Source organism: Portunus trituberculatus, chromosome 30, assembly GCF_017591435.1.
Source record: "Portunus trituberculatus isolate SZX2019 chromosome 30, ASM1759143v1, whole genome shotgun sequence".
Taxonomy (NCBI): domain Eukaryota; kingdom Metazoa; phylum Arthropoda; class Malacostraca; order Decapoda; family Portunidae; genus Portunus; species Portunus trituberculatus.
In genome coordinates this window covers 8,510,250-8,520,249 of record NC_059284.1, presented here as the reverse complement: position 1 = coordinate 8,520,249, position 10,000 = coordinate 8,510,250, and the positions used below count along the sequence as shown (strand labels likewise).

Below are 10,000 nucleotides of genomic sequence, written 5' to 3'. Positions count from 1 at the left end.
AGGAGGATATAGGAAGAATAATATATAGGATAATGAAGTTTTCTTGAATAATGTTTTAGATACGAGGAGTGTTTGTTATTATTATTATTATTATTATTATTTCTTCTTCTTCTTCTTCTTTTTCTTCTTCATATTCATAAGTTAATGTCAGGTCCACTTATAAATAGAAGTCAGATTATGACACACGCACACACACACGGGAGAGAGAGAGAGAGAGAGAGAGAGAGAGAGAGAGAGAGAAGAAGAAAAGGAAATAAAAGAGACTAGAAAAAAAAACAAGAAAACCAAACAGCAAAACACACACACACACACACACACACACACACACACACACACACACACACACACACACACACACACCTTTCAACCCCTTCCCAGAAACCACCCAACCTCGAAACACACATACACACACACACACACACACACACACACACACACACACACACACACACACACACACACACACACACACCTTTCAACCTTCCCAGAAACCACCCAGCCTCGAACACACACACACACACACACACACACACACACACACACACACACACACACACACACACACACAAACACACCTTTCAACCCTTTCTCACAAACCACCCAGCCTCGACACACACACACACACACACACACACACACACACACACACACACACACACACACACACACACACACACACAAACACACCTTTCAACCCCTTTCTCACAAACCACCCAGCCTCGAAACACACACACACACACACACACACACACACACACACACACACACACACACACAGGACACAGGATCAGGGGGGCGTCGTAAGCAAGTCTTGAGTGGCACATGTAGCAGGAGGGCGCGAGGGGAGCGTGAGAGTCAAGCAGGGCCGCCTCACCGCCTCACCGCCTCGCCGCCCCTGTCTTTGTTCCCTTCAGGAGGTCTTAAGTTGTGACGAAGCCTTAACACACTCGCCCTATTTGTCCTCTGAATAAGCCAGTTACCAGCAGGAGCACCAGAGAGAGAGAGAGAGAGAGAGAGAGAGAGAGAGAGAGAGAGAGAGAGAGAGAGAGAGAGAGAGAGAGAGAGAGAGAGAGAGAGAGAAATTGAGTCTTTCTCTTTTCTTTCTCTGTTTCTGTTTTTTTTAATCACTTCTGTTTGTCTCTCTCTCTCTCTCTCTCTCTCTCTCTCTCTCTCTCTCTCTCTCTCTCCCAGGTAATCAGCCATCAACTTTCACTACCTCTCCTTTCTCCTCCTCTTATTCCTCCTCCTCCTCTTACTCCTCCTCCTCCTCCTCCTCCTCCTCCTGGTTCTCTTTCCCTTCACCAATCCAGGTAAAACGTTCCTCTCCCTTACTCTTCCCCTCACCTGAGACCACTTCTTTTCCCCTCCCTCCCTCTCCCCTCTCCCCTCGTGATCCACCTTACCCTCCCTTCACCTTCCCTCCCCTCACTCCTGTCTCTTCCTCTCACCTGCGACCCCTCTCCTTCTCCCCTCACCCTCTCTCCCCTCTCTCAGCTCACCTTTTCCGGACTCTATCGTTTACCTGTGAGGGTTTTTCTGTTTTGCTCACCTGCGTTCGTTCATTCTCGTAAAGTTTCGTGACTGAGGGATAGATTGAAATAATGAAGGGTGGATATTTAAAAGAAAAAAAAAAACGAAATAGGATGAGAAAAATATATGTTCGTCCTTGATTTAATTTCGTTTATTTTATTTTTTTACTGGAATTATTTTATTTGTGATTGAAAAAAATGAAATGTGGGTTTTTTTTTCAATTTTTTTCTTCTTTTTCTGACTTCACATTCTTCTCCGGTTTTCAATTCACACACACACACACACACACACACACACACACACACACACACACACACACACACACACACACACACACATTTGCCTCTCTCAGTCGAACAATTCTCATCTCAAAAAGTGGAGAGAGAGAGAGAGAGAGAGAGAGAGAGAGAGAGAGAGAGAGAGAGAGAGAGAGAGAGAGAGAGAGAGCTTTTCTGAGGTGAATCTTAAGGATGAAAAAATTGGAAGAAGATTCTCTATTTGGACATCTTTCCGATACAGAGGAGGAGGAGGAGGAGGAGGAGGAGGAGGAGGAGGAGGAGGAGGAGGAAGGGGAGGAGAAGAGGCGTCAGTAAAGGTGGTATAAAAAGAACAGAAAAGAAAGGAAGAGAGCGAGAGAACAAGGAAGACGAGAAGAAGAAAAGCTGCGTGAAGAGAAGGAAGAAGAGGAGGAGGAAGGAAAGAGGAAGAGGAAGATAGTTGAGATGAAGAAGAGAGAAGAAAAAGCAGAATAAAAGAGAGGAAACGAAAAAAAGGTGGAAGAAAAGAGGAGGAAAAGGAGGAGAAGGAGAAGAGAAGGAGGAGGAGGAGGAGGAGGAGGAGGAGGAAGAGGAAGGTAGTTGAGATGAGGAAGAGAGATAAGATAAAGGAGAATATAAAAGAAGAAAAGAGGAAAGATTAAAGAGAAGAGGAGGAAAAGAAGAGAAAGATGAAGAGAAGAAAAAGAAGAAGAAGGAGAGAAGGAGGAGGATGAAGATAAGGAGGAGGAGGAGGAAGAGGAGGAGGAGGAGGAGGAGGAGGAGGAGGAGGAGGAGGAGGAGGAGGAGGAGGAGGAGGAGGAGGAGGAGAAGGAGGAGGAGAGAAAGAATAGAGCAGGTTTTGCACTGTGAATTATTTAGCAAAAATCGATTTCCATTGTGCATTTAAGAGAGAAGAGAGATGAAGATAGAGAGAAGACTTGGAGGAGGAAGACAAGAAGAAGAAGAGGAGGAGGAGGAGGAGGAGGAGGTTGCGTGAGGAGGAGCAGGTGTGTGTGTGTGTGTGTGGGTAATCTGAGCCACACACACCTGCAAACCTTTCCCACAACGCACCTGTCTGTCTGATTACATATCTTTCAGGTGTTCTCTCTCTCTCTCTCTCTCTCTCTCTCTCTCTCTCTCTCTCTCTCTCGTGATAAGATTTCTTCCATCACTTTCTTCCAATAAATCCTTCATGTGATCTCTCCTTCAATTCTTCCTTCATCTGATTAAGTAACTTCTTTAAACTGGCCTTCCTTCCTTCCTTCCTTCCTTCCTTCTTTCTTTCCATCCTTCACTTGTCTTATCTTCAGCGTTATAACTCCTTCCTATACTTTCTTCTAATAGTTTTTTCAAGGCAATCTCTCCTTCCTTCCTTCCTTCCTTTCCTTCCTTTAGCTATGTCATCTTTAGCGTTACAATTCCGTCTTTCACTTTCTTGTACTAAATCTTTCAGTTGATCTCTCCTTCCTTCCTTCCTTCCTTCCTTCCTTGATCCACCCAATTAAAGAACTCCTTCGGGTAATTTCCTTCTTCTTCCTTCCTTCCTTCCTTCCTTCATGATAATATTTCTTTGCTTCACTTCCCCAATAAATATTTCATCTTTTCGTCCTGAGCTTGTCTTGATTTTTTTCCCTTGCTTTCTTAATGATGTTTGATAATTTCTTTTTCAAGTTTCATATTTGTTCTCTAATGTTTCGTTCAGTTTTTTAATAATCCTCAAGTTTTTCTTTTCTTATCATTTCGTTCCCTCTTCAAAATGTCAAAGTTTCATCACAAAATCTCTTTACTCTTCACTACATTCACATTTCTTCTTATATTTGTGATTTTCTTTTATATTTACTTATTTTTACTCTCCTTTCTCTTCCTAACATTAACCTGTGCCTTCTTCCCCCTCCTCTCTCTCTCTCTCTCTCTCTCTCTCTCTCTCTGGTGTAATTTAGTGTAATCCAATGTAACGACAGGTACATTACAAGCAGACAATTACACTGCCAGCTTGACGCTGCCTTCTGTAACGCATATGTAATACAGTTATTTCTCATTCCCTCTCTCACTTTCTCTCTTTCACTTTTTTCACAGAGCATTAGTTCATATTTTTCTTTCTCTAATTTGACAAAGTGAGTGACTGGCTAGCTGGCTTCCGGGTTAGCTGAGAGAGAGAGAGAGAGAGAGAGAGAGAGAGAGAGAGAGAGAGAGAGAGAGAGAGAGAGAGAGAGAGAGAGAGAGAGAGAGAGAGAGTGGACGGATGAGCGGATGACTGACTAACTGACTAATTGACTGACTGACTGTGTGTGTGTGTGTGTGTGTGTGTGTGTGTGTGTGTGTGTGTGTGTGTGTGTGTGTGCGTGGCCATTACAACAAAGATTAGAGAATGAGAGGTAGTTACAAGATCGTTAAGGAATCTCTCTCTCTCTCTCTCTCTCTCTCTCTCTCTCTCTCTCTCTCTCTCTCTCTCTCTCTCTCTCTCTCTCTCTCACCAATAAAGGAGTTTACCTCAAAAAACACAGGACCAAGAATTTACACTATTTAATATCTGAATACCTTTTCTTGGTAAAATGTTTGTGAAGAGCGAGAAGGAACATGAAGAGGAGGAGGAGGAAGAGGAGACGGAGGAGAGGAGGAGGAGGAGAAGGAGGAGGAGGACATATAACTCACTAAGAAGAAAGAAAAAAACAGGAAAACAAAAATAGAGAGAGAGAGAGAGAGAGAGAGAGAGAGAGAGAGAGAGAGAGAGAGAGAGAGAGAGAGAGAGAGAGAGAGAGAGAACAAGGTGTGAAGAGGCAAAGAGGAAGAAAAAGAAAGACTGGGAGGAGAAGCAAATAAGATAAACAGGAATAAATAAAATAAAAAGAAGCACGCGCAAATAGAGACAAGGAAGGGAAACGAAAAATGGAAGGAAAAAGAGGAAGCAACAAAGAAACAAGAGGGGGAAAGTGGGAAGAGAGAGAGGAAAACAACCAGGAAACACCAAAAGAACAAACGGAGGAGGAGGAGGAGGAGGAGGAGGAGGAGGAGGAAAAGGAAGAGGAGGAGGACATGCAACTTACTAAACAAAATGAAAAACAGATGTAGAAGAAAAAAAAAAAAACGAAAGTAAACAAGATGAAGAATTAGAAGATGGAAATAAGAGGAGGAGGAGGAGGAGGAGGAGGAGGAGGAAGAGGAGGAAGAGGATGAAGAAGAAACAGAAGAAGAAAAAATAACAATAATAATAATAAGAAGAAGAAGAGAAAGAAAAAGAAGAAGAAGAAGAAGAAGAAGAAGAAGAAGAAGAAGAAGAAGAAGAAGAAGAAGAAGAAGAAGGAGAAGATTGGAAGGTAATTTAAGGTAAGGCAATGTAAGGTGAGGTAAGGTTAGGTTAGGTTAGGTTAGGTAAGGTTGGGTTAGGTAAGGTGAGGTAAGGTAATTGAAGGCAAGGTAAGGTAAGAGCAGGTGAGATATATCACAACCTTCGCAAGAGTGGAATAAATATCGATTCTCAAGAGAGGAAGGACAAAAGAAAATATACAGGGCTCCAGAGAGAGAGAGAGAGAGAGAGAGAGAGAGAGAGAGAGAGAGAGAGAGAGAGAGAGAGAGAGAGAGAGAGAGAGAGAGATTTACATATGAAATTGCACACGAAATTGCATAAAAAGATATTTTCACATCTCTAGTTAAACCACCCGTCCACCATCACTACTACTACTACTACTACTACTACTACTACTATTTCGACGCTTGTTTCCTCACTTTACTTTAGTTTCCCTTAAAATAGCAATGTTTTCTACCTTGGCCTCTTACAAGTGCCACCTTTTGAAAGGGAACAGAGACTGTCTGTTACGTGGCTCCCTCCTCCTCCTCCTCTTCCTCCTCCTCCACTTCTTCCTCTTCCCTTCCTCTTTCTTCTCCTCTGAGTGACACTTGAGAAAGGTGAAGAGCAACATCTATCTCACCGTCTCTCTCTCTCTCTCTCTCTCTCTCTCTCTCTCTCTCTCTCTCTCTCTCTCTCTCTCTTACATAGCCTTTTTATAGCTTTCTGTTCTCCTCCTCCTCCTCCTCCTCCTCCTCCTCCTTTCATTCGCACGTCTGGTAAACATATTTTCTTTTTCTTCCATTTTTTCATTGATCTGTTTTCTTTTATCAAATTTTCTCCTTATTTTGTGTTTTTTTCAGTGTTTGTCTTCTCTTTTTTTCGTTTTTGTTATTATTTGCCTCTTTTATCTACTGTTTATTTTGTTTATCCTATTTTAATTTCTTTTATTGTGAAGAAAAGAAAGGAAGAGAAGGAGAGAGAGAATGAAAAAAAGGAGAATATAAAAATAATGGTTTGTGAAAAAAATGAAAGAAAAAGAGCGAGAGAGAAAAGGAAAAAAAAAGAATGACAGACAAAAAGAAATGAAAGAAAAAACAAGTAAAATAATAAATAGAAGAAAACAAAAATGAAAAAGAAAGTGAGAAAAAAAAGAAAGAAGGAAAGAAAGAAAAAAAAAACACACACACACACACACACACACACACACACACACACACACTTCCTTCCACCTAAAAAAACAACAACAAAAACAACTTTATGCATTTATTTTTCGCACCCAGCGTCTGTTATTGCCTCGAATCATCTCGGGTACGGATTCATTATGGTTCGAATCTCTGCCATTCGTAAGACTCGGCAGTGTTCGGAGCGTCTCGGAACTGTTTCATTAGTGTTCAGAGTTCGTTGCGGGAATTGAGTGTTTTTCTTTGTTTTTCACTATGAACCAAGGTCAAGGAAGGTCAAGGAGTATATGTTGGGGTGTTAATGTGATTGATATAAGGAATTAAAGGGTTATTTTCCCAAGAGTTGAGCGTTTTATTAATTTTTTCAGTTATAACGAAGATAAAAGAAGGTCAAGGAAGGTCAAGGAAGGTCAAGGAATATAAAAAGGTAGCGTTGGGGTGTTAATGTGATTGATATAAGGAATTAAAGAGTAATTTTTCCAGGAATTGAGCTCTTTTTTCGATTCTTTTTCAGTTATAACGAAGGTAAAAGGAAGGTCAAGGAAGGTCAAGGAATATAAAAAGGTAGCGTTGGGGTGTTAATGTGATTGATATAAGGAATTAAAGAGTCATTTTTCCAGGAATTGAGCTTTTTTTCGATTCTTTTTCAGTTATAACGAAGATAAAAGAAGGTCAAGGAAGGTCAAGGAATATAAATAAGAAGTGTTGGGGTGTTAATGTGATTGATATAAAGAATTAAAGAATAATTTTTTCCAGGAATTGAGCTTTTTATTCGTTTCCTTTTCAGTTATAACGTAGGTGAAAAGAAGGTCAGGAAGGTCAAGGAATATAAAAAAGGTAGCGTTGGGGTGTAAATGTGTAATTGCTATAAAGAATTAAAGAGTAATTTTTCTAGGAACTGAACATTATCTTCGTTTTCTTTTCACTTAGGAGAAAGATCAAGGAAGGTCAAGGAAGGTCAAGGAATAGAAGAGAAGTGTTGAGGTGTTAATGTGTGACTGATGTAAAGAATTAAAGACTTATCTCCTTATTTTCTCTTCCTTTCTTTTACTTTACTTCCTTGATTTCTCGATTGGAACGAAGATGAAGAAAGGTCAAGGAAGAGAAGAGAAAGTATTAGGTACAAATGTAATTGATGTAAGGAATTAAGGGGATATTTTTTTGTCTTTCTCTTACTTTCTTTCACTTTTCTTTTTCTTTTTCAATTATAACGAAGGTCAATGAAGGTCAAGGAATATAAAAGGAAGTGTTGATGTGTAATTGTGTGACTGATATAAGGAATTTGAGGAATATTTTTGTTTTTTCTTACTTTCTTTCACTTTTCTTTGTTTTATTTTAGATTATAACGAAGGTCAAGAAAGGTCAAGGAATACAAAAGGAAGTGTTGATGTGTAATTGTGTGACTGATATAAGGAGTTAAAGAGACATTTTTTCCTGGAATTGGGCATTTTATTTACCATTTCCTTTTCACTTGTAACGAAGGTCAAGGAAGGTCAAGGAATTTAAAGTGTTGAGGGGTTCATGTGTGTCTGATACAAAGAATTAAAATTATTTCCTTATTTTCTCTTCCTATTATTTTACTTTTTTTTCGCTTCTGTTTCACTTAGAACGAAGGTCAAGGAAGGTCAAGGAAGGTCAAGGAATAGAAAAGAAAGAGTTGAGATGTAAATGTGTGACTGATATGAGAATTAATGTGTTACTTTTCCGGGAATTGAGTATTTTCTTAGTTAAAATTTTCACTTAAAACGAAGGTAAAAGGAAGGTCAAGGAAGGTCAAGAGAAAAGGAAATGTTAAGGCGTAAATGTGTAACTGATATAAGGAATTAAAGGGTTAATTTCTCGAGAATTGACCTTTTTTTTGTTTAGTTTTCACTTAGGATGCAGATAAAGGAAGGTCAAGGAATATAAAAGGAAATGCTGGTGTAAGTGTGATTGCCATAAGGAATTAAAGGGTAATTTTCTTATTTTTACTTTTTTTACTTTTCTTTTTTCTTTTCTTTTTTCTAGGAATGTATTATTGTGTCATTGGTGTAGAAAATCTTGTGTTTCTTTCTTGCTTTATCCTTTCTTTTCTCCGTTTTCTTTTTTTTTTCATTTTGAGGGAAATTGCAGGAAAAGTTCGTGCTATTCTGTGACTGTTGAAGAGAAATAATTGTTCTTTTTCCCTTTTTTTCTTGTTTTTCTCTTATCTGCTCCTTATTTGAGAGCACAATCTTCTTTCTTTTCCACTAAGAGTTCGTGAGCAAAAACAATCGGGCCGCCGTGGTACAGTGGAACCATGCGTGCTTTGGGGTCCGAGGGGTCTCCAAGCGCACGGGTTCGAATCCTGTCCACGGTCCGAGTGTAGGTTGGGCTTCCGCACTCGGGGCAACGGTTTCCTAGCGGGTGGGCTTTGAGATAGGAGGTACCCTAAAAAGTATCCAGTTTAGCCCATAAATTCTTGTGAGAAGCCCACATGTTATAAAAAAAAGGTAGATCTCTTTTTTTTTTTCTTTCCTGCGTTTCAAAAATACAATATACAACAAATTTTTCCTTCCTTTTTCCGTCTCAAATTTGGTGATACAATAGAAAACGCGGATTTTTCCCCCTTTTTCCTTCCAAAATTCGATAAATTCAATATATAACAGATTTCATTTTTTTTCTGAATTCGAAAAATACAATATAGAACTTTCTAGACTCGAAAAATACTTTAGAAAGCATAAATTTTTTCATACTTTTCTTCTAGAGTAAAAAAAAAAAGTTCTGAACGTTGACTTTCCTCCATTTCTTTCCAAACTCGAAAAATGAAATAGAGAACCGATTTTTCCTTCCTTTTCTTTCCCTTTCCTTGATAAACTTGAACAAAAAGAAAAGAACATAGATTTTCCCTCCTTTTCCTCTCTTTTCTCCCTCAACTCGAAAAACACTGGAAGAAAGCGTGCATTTCTACCTAGTCGTTCATCATTTCCATTGCAAAATTCCCAGCCAACATTATTTATACTGCAGGAACAAATGAGAAGTGAATGAATACCTCTCATACCAAGAAGATGTAGGTTACTGTGAATCTGTCTCACCTTCGTATGTTCCTTCTACTTACCTTAGAGAATAATGACACTAGTATATGCCTTGCACCTTTCCTTATTAAAATTGTATTATTATTGAGAGCTAGAGAGAGAGAGAGAGAGAGAGAGAGAGAGAGAGAGAGAGAGAGAGAGAGAGAGAGAGAGAGAGAACACGTAGATGATAATTAAGAGGCAGCATGAATATATATATCCAAGTCTCATAATTTACATAGAGAGTAGATGAAGATAGTGTTACTACAACAACTACTACTGCTACTGCTACTACTACTACTACTACTACTACTAAAAATATATATACGTATACATTTCTACTTTTACTTCCTCTTATAACTAATACTAAAATACTAATCCCTCATTTTCCTCCTTTAATACAATGAGGTAAGAAAGATGAATAATTCCTTTCTTATTTCACTTGCAAAAATATTCAATACTTTTTAATTAGACTGAGAAAAAATGAAATGAAGAAGATAACATTTTTTTTTTCATTATAATTTTCTTTTCTTTAGACCAAAAAAATTCACTGGTATATTTCTTGATGCTAGACGAGAGAGAGAGAGAGAGAGAGAGAGAGAGAGAGAGAGAGAGAGAGAGAGAGAGAGAGAGAGAGAGAGAGAGAGAGAGAGAGAGAGAGAGAGAGAGAGAGAGAGAGAGAAAGCAAGAATTTTCACACCTTCAATACATGAA

At 39.0% G+C, this 10,000-nt stretch overlaps 1 protein-coding gene across 6 annotated transcripts in view; it reads right to left on the bottom strand.

Annotated features, from left to right (window-relative positions):
- LOC123510766 (neuromodulin-like) overlaps positions 1–10,000 on the bottom strand; it is a 151,232-nt gene that overhangs the window by 73,081 nt on the left and 68,151 nt on the right. The window lies entirely within an intron of this gene.